Source organism: Falco naumanni, chromosome 10 (assembly GCF_017639655.2).
Source record: "Falco naumanni isolate bFalNau1 chromosome 10, bFalNau1.pat, whole genome shotgun sequence".
In the NCBI taxonomy this organism is placed as follows: domain Eukaryota; kingdom Metazoa; phylum Chordata; class Aves; order Falconiformes; family Falconidae; genus Falco; species Falco naumanni.
The window spans coordinates 9,614,765-9,632,043 of NC_054063.1; the positions used below are offsets into that span (position 1 = coordinate 9,614,765).

General features: G+C 40.3%; 1 protein-coding gene across 1 annotated transcript in view; it reads right to left on the reverse strand.

Moving 5' to 3' along the window:
- The window catches only part of GALNT18 (polypeptide N-acetylgalactosaminyltransferase 18), a 263,719-nt gene extending 251,701 nt beyond the window's left edge, over nt 1–12,018 (reverse strand). Inside the window, exon 1 of the mRNA XM_040608026.1 lies at nt 11,873–12,018. The gene's annotated coding sequence lies outside the window, so the exon portion shown is untranslated. The remainder of the gene's footprint in view (nt 1–11,872) is intronic.
- Between the last annotated feature and the right edge of the window lie 5,261 nt (nt 12,019–17,279).

Sequence of the window (17,279 nt, forward strand, 5' to 3'; positions counted from 1 at the left end):
AGGCATGATTTCCCCTTGGCGAATGCTGAGTACTACTCCTGATAACCTTCTTTTCTTCCCCAAGCTTAGAGATGACCTCCAGGATGAGCTCTTCCATCATCTTTCTAGGGATGGAGGTGAGGCTGGCCAGCCTGTAGTTTCCTGGGTCCTCCCTCCTGCTCTTTTTGAAGACTGGACTGACATTGCCTTTGCTTCAGTTCTCAAGCACCTCTCTTGTTATTGCTAAGCCACTCCATCATCTTTGAAAGCTGGTGGAGAACATCTGCCAGCTCAGAGTTTCTGTTTCCCTTTACTCTTCAAAAAGAGGATTTCCCTTAAAATTCTTCATCTGCTCCTCTCTCTGTTTGTCCACTACCATTAAGAATTCCCCCAATATTTTAGGAGTTTTAATGAGTTCTAGCTAGACAGCTAAATCAGATAAAACCTAACTATAGCAATTACTATGTCGAGACATAAAAAAACCAAAACAAACACACAAAAAAACCAAACGACAACAACAAGAACAAAAAACCCAGGGAAAACCTCTCAAACCCTGCAACTGCAATTATGTCACTATTTTGATTCATTAATTAGAAGAAGCACTGAAGCTGCTATGATTTCCATCTTCTTACTTGTGTCACTGGCAGTAGAAATCTAGAACCCCTACTGTAATTTTGCTAGATGCCATCGCCAAAAGCTGCATTTTTTTTTCTTCCTGCTAGATAAATATCTAGCAGAGCTAGAAGATACAGACGGAGTCTAAAGGAGGCTTAACACCACCAATTCATGCATCACTGCTGTTGGACTTTGCTGAGCATTTCACTAGACTGCTTTCTTTCCAGTAGGCTAACACAATGAATCTGAATCAGAGACCAATAATTTCATTAACTGGTTGAAGCTGGTTGGGTTGGAACATGAAAGATTTGGTAAGACTGGAAATTAGAGGGTATATATTTACACAGTTTTCTCCGAGTGAAGCAGAGTTCATTCACCAAGAAACTTAATGGACAGTAAATTTTATCACATCTATTCAGAAAAAAAAAATCCAAACATGTTTAGCTGACAGCTCAAGTATGAAGAAAGGGATTCTGCAATCACTAAGCTGCAAAATTACTCAGCAATCTAAGGTTACATGTTTGTCCTACACTGCTTACAAGAGAAGTCTTAATCTTGTAGCATTTTCTTTCCCAGAGGGCAGTTTCTGCTAACTACATGTAAACATAAAATCTATGTATGCTGGCTGTAAACATTGTTGCTTTTCTCTCCTAGTTTGTCTGATAGTTAGAGAACTGCAGTACTATTAAACCTAGGATTGCTCAGAAACACCGAAGAACCTATTTTAATGGAATGCCCTTTCAGATCAAGCCTGTAGCATCACAGACTGAACCATGACTTTCTTAGATTTTTACATACTATGTTGCTTTTGTGACACTGAAGCTTGCCTTTTGTGGCTATTACTCCTCAAACAACAACAAATTTACAAAACTTGCATGGAATTAGAACAGGAAAAACATATGACTACATCAAAGTTACTTACAAAATTAAAAGTAGCTTCCCTAGTGTTTGTTGTATTTGGTATCCTATTCATTCAGGCAACAAAGCACTCCTTTTTACTTCCACTTGCCACAAAGATTATTTGTGTTTTGAGTGCCCATTTACACTGTAGAACAGGTCCAAAGATACAGAGTATGCAGCTCTTTGTTCCTCGAACTAATTTTATGCACACAGTAAGGACTGACCCTAACTGACAAATCCGCATTGCTCAACTTAGTTTTCTTTACCCTTCTTGTTTAAAGGAAACAGAAAAATTAACATGTCACTCAGATTTCAATCAATTAGATTTCTCTCAGTATTGGTTTTAAGACTCCCCCCTTTCCATTCCCTCTACAGTTTTTGACAGGCATCATAGGCAAAACAACCCAGAAGACTGTTAATAAGAATCTCAGCTTCACAAAAAAAACCCTAAAACACTGTCGGTTTTCCATATTGTGAAGTCACTATGATACAGAGATGACCCATAATAACACAAGCAAAAAATGCAAAGGGACTTCTCTCGGTAAGAGAAAATTTTCCGTTGTGCCAGGGAAGACTTCATTAGTTCCAATTAACATGTGTGCTCATCATAGACCCACAGTGCAGACTCTTGTTACTTGCACTGCATGCATGTCCATTCATGTATGTTGAGATTACTTCAGAGCTGCTGTAGCCACAGCATATGGGAAAAACTGACCCACTACTATGTGGTTGTTCTGTCTCAGATCCAACAGAGCCAGGTTGCTTTATGTTTTCAGCCTACAACAAATTAAGACTTTTCAGATACAATGGCTTAAGAGTTAAAGTTTGATGAGCCCTTTGGCACATTTTAACATGAGCTGCTGGAAGTCCCCCTTTCTTTCAGAATTTTTATTACAATTGTGGATGTCTTTTCACCATTGTATATGCAGTTCTAGACAAAAAAAAACCGAACCAACATTAGCCACAAAGTTCACTTGAATAATGAGAAGCTGATGAAGCATGAGTCAATATCATGAAGTTCCAGTTTGCAAGAACAGTATTTAGCAATTTTTTTTAAAGAAAATGTTATAGCTTGCTCAAAATTGACAGCAAATACTGTTTTGAAATTTTCCCAGTAGAAACAATTGCTTTTAATGTTGCTAAACCTGTCCTCAATATTATGCTTTAAAAAACAGTTTCATCAAGAGAGTCCAAGCACTCTCCAGGAAAGAAAGTCCCCTGAAAGTCTTGGGTTCCTGGCCTCCTAAGAGCTTGAAGCTTATAGCAGTGTTTACAGTTGGATCCAGCACCAGCAGAACACCACAACTGGTCTTGGTGAATGACCTGTAAAAGCACTGATCATTACATGGGATGTTTGTTCACGGTCAGCTAAATTCTCAGTAAAATAATTGACTACTTAGTGTTGTCACCTTATTAAGATTTCAGCAAAAAATTGACTTTTCTTCAGTAAATTTTAATAGAAAGTCTTCTAAATACCTTCCTTGCACACAGTAATGGGATAGAACAGCAAGACTATGCCATCTTCTAGGATCTGATTTTTGTGTTTAGGTGTCTAAGGGAAACTGATCCTAGCCATCAAGACTTATTTTCTGTAAGCTAGTTTTAATTTTGGCAGCTTCACAAATGAGAACTATTTGGCATTTATCCTCCAAAACGAAATTAAAGAAACAAAATAAAGGAAAACCTCAGTTAAGCCCAGGATAGCTTTAACCATCAAGTATACTACAGGTAACACAGCACACTTGTAAAGCAGAAGTGCATGCCCACCACTTAGGGTGATGACTGCTCGTATAACCATCAATTCCCATCTGCTTTCTGTTACCGCGCTATGCTATCCCATGCTGAGTGCAGACCTGTATAATACATCAGTTCAATCACAGAACGATGGCAGCACACTGTGAGCTTTGCGTGAGGAAGCCAGCCTCTTGGAAAATGAGCAGGTGCCTCATTCATCCAACGTCCAATGCCTGATAAATCAAGTCTTCAAATGCTGCCCCATTAACACATCTCACATGCTAATAGCCTTTAGTTATTCCTTGCTAACATTCAGAATCCAAATCAATATATGTATCTGTTTTTTGTCATAAAGCAGATCTTACCACACCAGTCTTTAGAAAGGCAAAAGACAGAACATACCCTTGCTTCCCAAAGGCTTCTATTCACAAGAACCATCACTGCAGCATTGTGCTGCTGCTTCACCTCAAAGGTTTCAGGCAAGTTGAACTCTTCTACAAGACAGCCACAGCTGACAATTATAATATCAACATGGACTCCTCCCTCATCCTTCCCTCCCACTCCAAATTAATCAGCTGGAATACCTAGGTTTTGACATTATAATATGGTGATGGCTGAAGTCTATGCATGTACCTTCATTCCTCATCAATGAATTCACTGCAGTGAACACAAGATGCACCTAAGATAGATACATCTACAATTTAAGACAGCAAAAGAGTTTCATTTCCTGCAGGCTGGTAAAGTCTTATGAAAAGATTTTGCCTTTGAAACCAGCAAATGTGAAAAAATGAATACTTAGCAGCCAATAATTAAATACAATTACACATTGACAAGCAAGATGATCGCATTTCATTGATGGTTTTTATACAAAAATGAAGACAGAAACCCAAAGAACTTCTCCATTATTATTTTAGTGTTAGACTTGGCACCCTTTTATTAACAGACATTTTCTTCAGCAGATATTAAATGTGATAAATGTCATGTTCTCAAGTTACTGAAAGCTGCTTTTCTATCACTTGCAGATTAAGTTCAACTGATTGTTTGGCAGATGGTGAGAAAGAGGGTGCATAAAGTATTCTTAATACAACTGACACAGATCATACTTTTCAAGCAGTAATTGAAGCACTCTGATATACCATTTCTTCATCCAGGGCCATCTGACAAAGAGGGTTTCTTAGTTACATTGATGATGGCTCCCTAGTAAACTGTATTGCAATTATAATGCAAGTCACAGAAGTCTATTTTAAGATTCTTTGCTTTTATTACAGTACATATGGAGAAGGTTCTCTCATGACATTTGAATAATCTGTCTTCATCTAGCAGGTGTGTTTTCCTTTCAGATTTTTTTTTTATAACCTCCTGAAAAACAATCAAGAGAATTGGAAGAGGAAGAACTAGAATTAAGCTGATAGGCATATGTGCTATGTTTAACAGTGCCCAAGAACAGTGCCATACCCAAAAAAAAAAAAAAAAAAAAAAAAGAAAAAAAAAAAGCAGCATTACAACCCACACTTAATGGCAGAGCAAGCAAATCAAGTGAGAACATCCACACATTCTATTTTCAGGTCAGCACACAGCTCCCATACTCCACTCCTTCTTGTCGTAATGGTAAGTCTAAGAGTTGAAGCAACCTTGGTATCATTCACTACTCCAGCTAGAACCTGGCTTCTGGTTGCAGAGATCAATTTAAACCAGAACAACTGAGATGCATGACTTCACTGCCTTGGAGGAACACAGTTACTATCAGACACGTTTCCCCTTCAGACATGCAGTGAAATAATCCTACCACGTGCAGCTAATTTGCATTCTTCAGGATCTTAGAAGCATTTGGCATTTTTTTCTGACAAGCATTTCAGAAGTCAGTAAACAGGTCCCAGCTGAGGAAATGTTTCAAGAAGCAACAGATGTAGCCCACATTCTGATACAGTATGTGTGACTGTTACCAACTAGTTATGAGGCATCTTGTTCAAAATACAACTCATTGTGTGGTCCTTCTGCAAGTCCTCTGCAACTTCATGGTTCAAAGTGACAGTAGGAAAAGGAAAGACAGCTTAGAAAGCTCTGTAGAAACATGAGCTTAGCTGGGCTAAGGGAATATACCACAGTTTCTCATATGAATCTAAGCCAACTTGGTGACATTCATTTCAAATAATCTCACATTCAGCTTTATGACAACCTGTGACCTCCAGGCCTTGCATCAGCAGGTGGTTCAAGTAGGCTGAATAAGGATAAAAATCCATAAATGATTTGATTTTTCCAGCTCAGAGCTTTGGCCATGTGCCCAGTAAGCTCTCAATTATTTTAAGTCATTCAGTTACAGCAATGAAAATATCTCCTCATTAATAAGATAAGAACTAGATGTTTAAGTGCCAGTTTACAGTGTTAGGAAGGACAGAATATCACCAATGTACTGACAGGGGAAACACTGGAAACCAACCTCTGCGCCTCCTCTGAACATGATCAAGGTGATCTTACGAATGTTCAAAGCCATGAGACTGAACAGACCATTTGGGCTCAAACATATTCACTTCCGGAACCAGTGGAGGACTTGATTGTACCTGTACTATTAGCCAAACTGACATAAGTGGATTCACTCCTTCAAGATAAGGACACTATATGCATGGTAACCATCATTATCAGCAGCACTACCAGACACGGTGGTCAGGTTACTAAGAACTACGAGAACAACAGCATGAACCTCTCATAGGGAATCCTTGAATTTTTTCATGCTTAATATTTTGTACCAGTGTTGGGAGGGGGTGTTAAAAATCTGTAGACATCTTGCATACTGTAGACCCTCCTTCTTCTCTCACTTTTACACTGTCTACTTTTGCAAGACAACCATTGTGCCTTTTCTACAATCTCTGTGTTGCTATTCTGTGCCAGATTTCAAGTGACTGAAAAGCGTGCTTCTACCTCAATGCCATATATATTCATTTGATGCCAGAGGCAGTATGGACTTCTTTCTCTTCCAGTTTGGGTACAACTTACCTAGTAAGTGACTGTAGCTGCAGGATCTTAAAATTAGCCTCCTTCCAGAGATGGTCTTAGGCTATTCCTAGATGCACTGTTTGACACTTGTGCACTTGCATGACTTGGTCAGTATGCCTATTGTCTTCTATCTCACAGGTATGTTCAATCATATAATCATAATAATCTTTAAAGGGATGAAGCCAATACAGAATGAAGAGGCCCCCAAACTTGCAGATTTCAGTGTTCAAGGAAAGGCAAAGCTAGACAACTATTTAGGCAAGACATGAACACAAGGACTCAAAGACCTGAAGATTTAAGAAGTTTTATGGTATGGTTTAGCTAAAACTAAGGACCTGAACACTCACTACATTTTCATTACTATAGGATATTATTAGCTGAAACACAGAGGAAAACAGTGCATTCTTTATAAGGAGTCACACCTGCCACCAAGGTAAAAACACAACTGCAGCTGAAACTGGTATTTGAACAATTAGTTACATAAAACACAGGCACCTGTAAGGAGGTCTATTTTAAGAATGCTTGCTTTAAGAGTGAAGATTTTTAACATGATGTTATCCATGCTTTCAGACAACTCCAGTTTCCCCTCATGAAGAAAAGCTTCCCTTTACCTCCTGCTAAAAAGATCCCCAAAGATATGTTAATTTTTCTTTCATGTATTATCTGTTCTATCACCACAGCTGTCTTATCTGCTTTTTCCTCAAGGACTGATGCAGTTGCAAATACTTTTCTGCATCCCATGATATATTTTATTAATGCCATCAAACACAGTTTCATGCTTTGCGTTGTTCTGTGGTGGTAGCGGATATTGCATTCCTTTGTGTAAGTTCTGTAATTTTTCTGAGTTTTGATAAGGCCATTAATCACAACATGACTATGCTAATCCAAGCTATACTGGTGTCCAAGACAATGCTAACAACAACTGCTCTTTAATAACCATTCTCCTTTGCCTAATATTTACCTGTACAGATTTTCTCTGCTTAGGTAGTAGCCTTTTTTAACAAACTTTGGAGAAGATGAGAACTAAAGTAACACAGTTGCATTTCAGTAAAATTTCTTCTGAAGAGTCAGTATAGGACTGACCTTATGAGCTCAGCATCTCGTTATGTCTTAACTGACCTCACATCCAACTGAGAGTTGAAAATATTCAACATCTGGCAATACTTTGACTTAAATGATGCAAAGCACTTAAACATTCACAAATGAAAAGGAATATAAACAGCAATGCATTCTTTGCTCCTCTGCATGGTAGCCTGACACTGCAAACCATTTGCTGACTGCAAGTATCTGTGCTCCTTGCATTTGCTAAGCAAAATGCCGGCTTCTTTCAAAACAGCTTCTGAAAGGTCAACACCTACAGAAATCACCTTGCCAAAAGCACAACTGAGCAGTATTTGGCAGGCTGCTCTTCTTGTTTCATGTTTTTCTCTTCATTTATCTCAAAGATTTTGGGTTTTGTACTACTCCAATTGGGTACTGAGTACTATTCAGAAGTACATTTCAAATTTATGTATTTTAATATTTTATTCTGCCTGTATACATATCTGTATATAAAGCACAGGCACTGTTACATATGACCCTCAAAAAAACAAGGAACATGGTATTGGGAAAGAAAACACAGGCTGAATCAATTTCCTTCTTGCAGCCATGGTTTGCTTCCTTTGTAGCACCTACAGCCTCCTTTATTTTAGATGCCTGAAGTACAGAGATTTCTCATCTCTAGATAAAGTGCACTACAGCACTTCAGAGGATTAAACCCCAGCAGATGTTAACTGCAGCAGGGTACAAAAGGAACCCCTTACATCATACTAGCATATAGCCAGCCTACCACAGGAGATCATCTATGAGTAAGGCAGTAGAACTCCTGGAACTCTAAGTGTTTAACACATCATGTCTGAACAACTTGGGTCCAAACAAGTCTTTGACTTAGTACCTGTCCTCTACAGCAGCCAACAGCAAATAGCCCAGAAAGTATGTGGAGCACACAACAGAGTATATTTTCTCTAAAATATTGTTCCAGCGTCTAGAGATTTACAGTAGGCAGTTTCCGAGTCAAAGGTGGTGCCCTGGTGTCCTACAACCCTGAATCTCCCAGAACTACAGGAAATTATTAAAGTAACCTGGAACGTAGAGAAGACTCAACCCTTGACAAATGAGCTCAATGCAGATGTACAGAATAGCTTTCCTCCTTAGTTGTTTCTTTCTCTCAACCTTCTACCACCTGATGCATCTAGTTGTACTAGGGGATAGTCAGCAAGCACTCTTTATTGACCATCTCAGTCACCTCTCTTCCATTTTAGTCTGATTAACCATTTTTTGACAGTGTTTAGGGCAGATAACACATGTCTGAATGAAGCAACTGCCTACCCCAGGGTATGCGTATCAGCAATTTTTCTAGAACTGGTACCTGTCTAACCCAACAATGAGTGAGCTCAGGAGGATTTCTGGCAGTTTAGTTCTCAGAGTCAACCTGATGCAGTCAGCCAGGGTGAGACTGTATGGTGACAAGCAGTAACAAAAGCCACAGCAATTAAAAGCTCAGTTTCTATGGAATAGTGTGGATTTGACTGCTCTGTAACCTGGCTACTACTTCATATACCAGGCACAAGGAAAACAAGCTCCCCCCATCAGGGGATGGGTATAAGTTACATTGCAATCTCAGGTACTAGTTTACAAACAAAGCTATGGTCTACCTTTTTGAGTGTGAAAATGTGTGGGTTTGCAGGTACAGCATCAGCTATGGGTTTATAGCAAGACAAGAAGTGCACTCATGATATACAGTTATCACGTAAGTCTGTAACAGTCAAGCAACTTCAGTGCTCTCTTATGAAATATTACAGCTTACTGTGCTTGGAAACGGACAATATATAGTTTCCCAAGTTTCAGTTAACTCTGTTACCCCACATTTAATTTGTCTTCAAGGAGCTCCCTAATACCAGCTCATTTTAGAAGTTTCCAGATAGATGGCTTTGGTTTTGTGGAAGGGAAGAAGAAAAATTGTTTGGTTTGCTTCATTACACAACAAAACTTACTATTAAATTGCTTTTTGACTATAGCGTTCACACATAATATGCCTAGTGTTTAATAGTACAACAGTTAAAACACAGATCCTTCTCTGGCTCTCTTATGGCTGTGATTCTGTTCTTAGGCAGCCGTAAGTACATTAACTGTGTGACTGGAAAAAGGATTAGGTGTTCTGCCTGTAAAAGAGTAAAGCATGGCCTTCCTGCCACATTTCATGAAGCTATCTCTTCGGTAAAGTTGTAAGTAATATTACGACAGGCTTAAGTTACTCCAAGAGTAAGTGATTCAGAAGACAGGGACAGGAATCACCTGGACCTAGATGCCAAAGAACTGGGCATAACACACCAGGGAAGGACTCGGATCCAAACATTGCTATTCTTTCTGTGAAGCTTCAGTGCAACTATTAGAACATAATATCCATATCTATTTGGATACAGTAACAGGAAAACCAACTTAAAAGATGGTAGGTGCAATTCTGCAAGAAATACAGGAAATTATTACAGTAACCTGGAACATAGAGAAGATCCAACCCTTGACAACTGCTAGGTTAACCAGAATCAAGATGTGTTCCATACTGTTATTCCTCTGGCATGTTAACCTTGCTAAGCATTCATACATTTTGGAAATCTGCCCATCAGTTGTGCAGCTCATGCATTCATTAACAGCAACAACATCTAAAAAAGAGAGAGAAAGAAAACCCGGAGCATATCCTTTTATCTGGAACAGTCTAAGTGTTTATGATAGCAGAGCACTCTTTCTGGAAGTCAAATCACCAAAAGCCATACAGAATCAGGCAGAGATTGCCATGACTTATCCTCCTCTCACTTCCCTTTCAGAATAATAAAATGTGCTACTTAGAACTATTTCTTAAATTTGGGAAAAGGGAAGGGTGAGAACAGATCTCAGAAACCTTTTCTGTTCTAAGATCACATCCTGAGGTACCCACACAAACTATGAATAAAACCAAGAGGATCGCATAGTGACAGAACATGGAAGTCCTAGAACATAGTTTTCTGAAAATAAGCCAGATTTATTCCAACATAAGACAGAATTAGAAAAAAGGCAGATGGCCAATTGCAGCACCACTGAAATTCCAACAGCTTGTTTTGAAATGTTGAGTTAATTCTTAAAATGAGGTTTTAGAGTTGGAATAGATTCTCTAGGGATGACAGGAAACTTGGTTCAGACAGCAACTCAGATTAAATTGACTGGACACCATTAGCTAGCTGCATTTTTTGGCATTTTCCTCACATCAGAAGGCTGCTTTACATGTTCCTCTGGCAGTCATAACTGAAGATTATTTTTTTTAAGCTATTCTCACTTTAGACCAGTTTCTTTTGACAGGCTCAAAAGAAATCCTCACTCTCCTCCCTAGCCCTACCATCCAGCTCTAAAGTTGGTTTTACTTCAGATGTATTAATTCCATAATCTCATTGCCACTCTGCTGTGGGTCCCTACATTAGGACAAGATTCCTCATAAAGACTAAGGCATAACATTAATTTGCTTTATAGGCCATATCTGCATTAATTAAGAGGGTAAGAACAGGAATAAAACTACTACAGATGGAGATGCTTGGCTTTAGTGTCCTCAGTAGAGAGAGAATTCAGCCAGTTCCCCATAAGCACCCTGCTTAGGCTGAACCACCTATTAGAACTGTTCCCTCAGAGTCTCTTCTTGTGAGGAACAAACCCTTCTTGGGAGCAAGGAAAACCTAACCTTCCATACCTAGCTTCCTCCTCTCTCAAACCTGTTAAAGAACTAAGAGCAAACAGGATGGAAGTTCTTCTCTCCTCCAGGAAACACTTTTCCCCGACAGACAAATTCAAGCTACTCCATAAACCACCTCGGGGCACGTCGATACGACCATGTCTTAGTGTAAGGACAAACAAGACAGGAAAGCCTGGCTTTAAAGCCGTGATCAAGTGCTTTTCATGGCTCTTAGAAACTGAAGCACTTACGTTTGGCAAGCCCTTCAAAAGAAGCTTGCTTGCAGCTTTAAGGCAAAGGGGCATTAAAAATGGAAGCTGAAGGCAGAATCCCTGGCTAGAATCCAAACGCAGCTCTTTGAGTTTAACGTGGACTGTGCTCATACACGGTGCAAAAGCACAAAAGCACCGTTCCAGAAGGTCAGACTTACGAAGTTCAACAGGCAACGCAGCTCCCTCCCGCCGGAGCTGCCCGGCGACACCGGCGGCTCCCGGAGGCGGCTGCGCGGGGCGGGGCGGCCGCCCGCCGGCGCCATCTTGCGGCCCTCGTCCGGATTTACCGGAGCCGGTATGAGGAACCATTGCTGGCGGCCTTCCCGCAGAGCCGCCGGTGTGCGGAGCCGGAGGTGCCCGGCCCCTGCGGAAGGCTGCCAGGCCCCTCAGATCAGGCCGTGCAGGCACGGTGCCCGGGGCAGGTGCAACAGTGACGGCAGCGGCCCGCTCCCAGCGCCTGGCCGTGCCGCCTCACGAACCCGCCTGGCGCGCCGCTGCGCGGGAAACTGCCTCGCCCGCCGCCTGTCGCCCGCTGCACGCAGGGGCCTCCTGACCGCAAAATAGCGCCAACACGTCAAAGCAAAACACTCCACTTCCACGCTAAGGGTTAAAATCTTCCTGCCCCCCATTATTTAGCCACATCACCTACCAGCTACTTTTTCAGGTGGTGTGGCAGCGTATCTTCCTCTTCCAAAATCACGTTTCTCCGATCTTTCTGGGTCAAAAATGTTCTTCTGGAGCTTCAGGCAACGCAGCAGCTTTCTCTCTTCCAAAATCACATTTCTCCATCTTTCTGGGTCAAAAATGTTCTTTTGGAGCTTCAGGCAACGCAGCAGCTTTCTCTCTTCCAAAATCACATTTCTCCATCTTTCTGGGTCAAAAATGTTCTTCTGGAGCTTCAGGCAACGCAGCAGCTTTCTCTCTTCCAAAATCACATTTCTCCATCTTTCTGGGTCAAAAATGTTCTTCTGGAGCTTCAGGCAATGCAGCAGAACTTCCAACAACTCTCTTCCTCAAGGCTACCCTCCCTTCTGGAGCAAAAGCAGAGGAGCCTTTCCTCAGGCGTTGCCTTGTGACAGGTGCAGGGCAGCCCAGAAAGTTCTAGCAGCTGGGGCCCAGGTGGGCCTGAGCAGCAGCCAGCGACTGCAGGCCCACCTGCGCACCCTCAGGCTCCCCCATGCACATGTGTCGGCATTTTGCTGGATATCCCTAAGCAAACACAAAGCACACAACTTAACTGCAGATGAATGCAAAGCAAAAACAGAGTTGCTTTTTTCTCTAGGGCAGTTGTTGAAGTTAGAACCTTGAGCAAGCCACAAAATGGTCCTGTAGCAATAACAGAGTTTGTACAGACTAAGTGTCATTGACGTGGTAATATTGCTTGTTACTTCCAGGGTCTGGCACAGGAGAGTTTTAAGGCTTTTCTCAACAAGTTTCTTGCTGTTCTGGTCCCACACTGGACTCTATAAATAATTACTTGTACGTGTGTTTTCTTTTTTGTGTGTGTTTCACTGCAGACAGATTTGTCATAGTATTTCTTAAGGTACAACTTTTTCAGCAGACAGTCAGCAAGACGAACATTAAAGTCAGGTCACAATTTCCATTACAAACACTGATTTCCAGAATCTTACCACCCTTGAATAAAAATGTCCTGCAAGCAGAAATTAAAACTCTGCAGAAAGCGAATAAAGAACTAAAACAGAGGCCCAGTTTTGCACCTACTACCACTGGTTTTCTAAACCTGTTTCCAGTTTTCACCAGTCAGTAATCTGACCCTTCTAAAAATCTTATTTTCCCAGTGCAAAGCAAAGCAGACACATTGTGCAAATGACGTCCAAGCACCTATTGCAACAGACTGGCAGCTGCAACCAAACCCTCACAGCCACTGTTCTGCAGCAGGGACAGGACAGTTTGTACTGTTTAAACAAATATGATAACGAAGGTTTGTTTTAGAAAAAATTAGAAGCATTTGAGTACCGCAAATACTAAAATCTCATTTAATGATGGAAAGTGTTGTATGTCCTGCCAACGCCCAGGCACAATGCTGCAACTTTAACAAGCTGCTTAATTTTCTCTCTAACGCCTAAATGTATGTGATAGACTTGTGGTGCCGTATCACCCTCAGCTGGGAATTGCTTTAACTTTATTGTTTGCTGTCACAGTCTGTATGCTCTTCCATGTTTTAGTGATTGTGAAAGATCAGTAAAGAAGGATTACTTAGAAACTCTTTGAAAAGGAAAAAATCCACTAGGGAACTTGAAACAACAGTAAACCTGAGACCTATTGTACAGCACAAAAGATTTCATGAGAAAGGGAGAAAGCCTTTGAATTGTGAAAAATAATGAGAAAGAGGTGACACTGCAGGACCACTGCCAGAAGATATTTAAGGAAGTATCAGAAAAGATAAGTACCCATCTTTTGGGCAGCATTGTGTTCCCAGGGTCCCATCCTTGTGGACTGATACAGTACTTACTGTCGGCAGAGATTATGAGTTACTGCTGTTGCTGTTACAACAGACGTCTCAAATGCATTTTCATTGGTCTTTCCTTCTAAATTAAAATTGGTTTGTAAAGACTGTGGTCTGAATTCAAGAGGCACATAAGCAGCACAGTACTGTGTTACCGTGTGTTTCAAACACATTAATGATGAAGAAGGATCCTTTGGGCACAGTTTCATTACATCCACGAGGCCAATGCTGGCCCAAGGGGCAGTACCACTCTGCCAACTAGAAATTTCCATCCTTTCTCTGTTTTTAGTATCAACATTTGTCAATTGACCTGCCAGTAACATAATTTTTTTTTTGGTCAAGTTTCACCATAAAGCACTACAAATGATAGAACTAGCCTTTGTGAGGTGAGTAAGAACTAGGCCCCAGATTTTGGCAGTAGCACAGAAGCCAGTTGTGACTCTGCGGTTTCTCATGCCTAGAAAATAGGAAGCAACGTTTGTCAAGGCAGATGACACCTTTTTATGAGATGACCTAATGCAGCTAGGAGAAAAACTAGCAGTTTCAAACACTCAAGCCCTTCTTCAAGAAACATACCTCCCGAGGAATGGATTTGCCAATCACTTGAACACCAAGAAAGGTAGTTACCTGTCAAAACCAACCAAACAAAAAGTTTGATAAGTCTTCGGGCCAGAAAGAGAAAATGACCCCACAGCTTGGTAGCTGCGTGATTAGTTTGTAAGACCAAGTGCAGTTCCTATTGCAATTAGTATTAAGTTATTTTATATATAGTAAAAGTATTTCAACTGGAGAATACAGAAAACTTGCAACAGAGTATTCTTGATCCTATTTGCTAACATACTCTCATGAGAGACTCAGATTCTGTCTTCAAATTGGATGGGCAAGTGAATTAAGCCTCTTTTCTTCTTGTGCTAAGTAGGTAAAACAAGCTTGTGCTATTCAGCGTTTATTGGATGTTGCTACCTCCCTTGTGTTTCCAGGGGTCTGTGCAAGTAGGAAAGACAGGAAAATATATAACTTGTAAAAAAACCTGCATCAGCTTTGATTTGGTAGAAGCCATGATATTCAAGGTGTAAACACTTTTTCACATAAATACTAACTAAAACTTAGTGGATCCTGACCTTTACATTGTCTCATAGGAGAAAGCTCTTACGAACAGTCTGAAGTGCATGAACCTCTTCTCTCAGCTACTGAATTTCTACTCTTTTATCACTAGCCTGTCCTCAAGGTTATTCAGTTCCTCTTTATCATACTGTAATTCTCTTGCACAGTAACAATGTTTCCCAGCTGTATGCCAAAGCAGGTTTCATTAGCAAACTCTTTGTTACTGCACAAATATCATTAATGAAAGCATCACATGTTTGGCCCCAAGAAAACTCCTTGAAGATCTAGTAGCAAACTCTCCCTAGCCTCATAATGCCTCTTAAGGAGGTGCCAGCCTCACCTTTTCATCCTTAAATCCCAAAGCTTCATTATAATACCCAGTGTGTGATTTATCTTAATCTGCTAAGTACAGAATTAATAAGGCATTGTAATGCTATAGTGAGCTATACTTGCAGAAAAGTGTAGACTTCTTCAAATGCAGCATGTCTATCCTAATGCTTGCATGTAAGCAGGAGAAAGATATTGGCCTAAAACAATAACAATTTACCAGAGGACAGAATAGGAAAACATTTGAGTTATATTAGAATCAGACAAAACAAGATGAACTTACCTGAAATATAGCGGTCCGAGTATAAGCCACACATAGAATCTGATTCCAGCAACATCAAAGAGGTAGCAAAATACTTGTTATTAATTTATCAAAAAATAGTAAAACAAGCAAATGCTTGTTTTTTTGAGAAGCAGAAATCTATATGTTTCACACTTTAATTAAAACAGTGGGTATGGATTAATGAATTAGTCAACTGCATTAATAAAAAAGAATGTTTTGTGATCCAAAATTAAACAAGAGGCTTCTCTAGACTTATGTTGCATGCTAAGTAATTAGCACAACCACCCTCCAACTTTGCCAGCTGAAGAAGGGAAAACTCACCAATGAGAATGCCCAGTGGAGGGAACATTTTTGGTCCCAGTCACCAGCTGTTTCTTGGAGGTGTGCAAAGGACTTATCATAACTGGGGTGAATCACTGACCTGGCTTGTCTGGAGCCCCTAAAATGAGTAAGGTGTCACATCAATTACTGTGTGACAGTTATCAAAAGTACAAGATACCCTGAAGTTACTTAACAGCTACTGTAAGTAATCAGGCAGACCAAGTTCTTGTGTTGTTTCCTGATGCTGTTAGATCAGGATCTTCTTCGCTCCACTTTCTCCTCCACTCCCTCATCATTGTTCACTCCTTCAAGATTCCCAGTTACTGTGCAGAACCCATTTCCTTTCTCTAGCCAAGAATTCTGTCACGTGCACCTTCGTGTCAAGCCTTATTTCCTGCTTGTTGTGCTGTAGCACCTGTTCCCTTTTTCTGTTTTGCTTCATACCTGGCAGATTTTTGAACTGCTTTATTCTATATTATATTTAATAGTAGAATAGCTTAATAAAACATGGTTGATTTGCATTCGCAGGATTAGGTCCTCTTTCCAGTCTGTTGTCTAAAAGGTATCTGTCAAGTTTATTTGGGGCATATAATCCTAAAAAGCATTGGTTTATGTTGTACAAAATAGTAAGTAACCCAAGATGAACATAGCTGTATGCAAAAAGTACATCAGAAAGCTTTATTTAATTTGCAGTTCTGTATAAGGACACACATGTACCTGAGGACAAGAAAAACCATGCAAATCACTATTAAAAAAAATAAAAAAAAGTAAACCATTATGAAGAATACAGTATCATTAAGCTTTCTTAAATATGTTCATATATTACTTGTAAGAATAATTTACAAGGATATGAAAAGTATAGCAAAGAATTAATTAATTAGGAAATACCAGGATTCAGACTGTGCATATTTTGTTATGATATACATCTTTACTACGTGTACATCTACTATTTCTTCTACATGACCCATGCCTTATTCAGAGTTAAGACAGATTGATTGCTGTCTTATTGAACTGCTATCCACTATTTGATTTTGTTCTTATTTGTTCACTGGGCAAAAGCCAGTAGTCTACTTAGCACACACCATTCCATTACTGCTTTAAAGGAGGAATTTAGCAACATACCCAATTAGTGGGTATGAATCTTCCTCCCTCTCCTCTTACATACAAATGATTTCATAGCAGAGAGAGGGTATGTCTGTACTACGCAATGGAGCATAATGCAGAGTTAATTGCACTATTCCAGTAACTCCACAGCAAACACAGCTCACGCTGTCCACATTAGAGGACAGACTAACTTGGGTACCAAAGGCAGGTTAGAGCGGCACCACGCCCATAGTAAAGCACTTGACTCCTAGTACAACTAATCAGAGCTGACATGCTGTCTTCCTTGCAGTGCCAAACATGGCTGAGAAATGTCTTCTGTGCTGCACTGACATGAGAGGGCTGACAGGCTCTTGGCCTCAAGCCTGGTTATTATAGGGAGGATGAAATCTACAGGAAGTTTTATCCCTTAAACTCTATGACCACGCATCAACTTCGACACTGTTGACACCT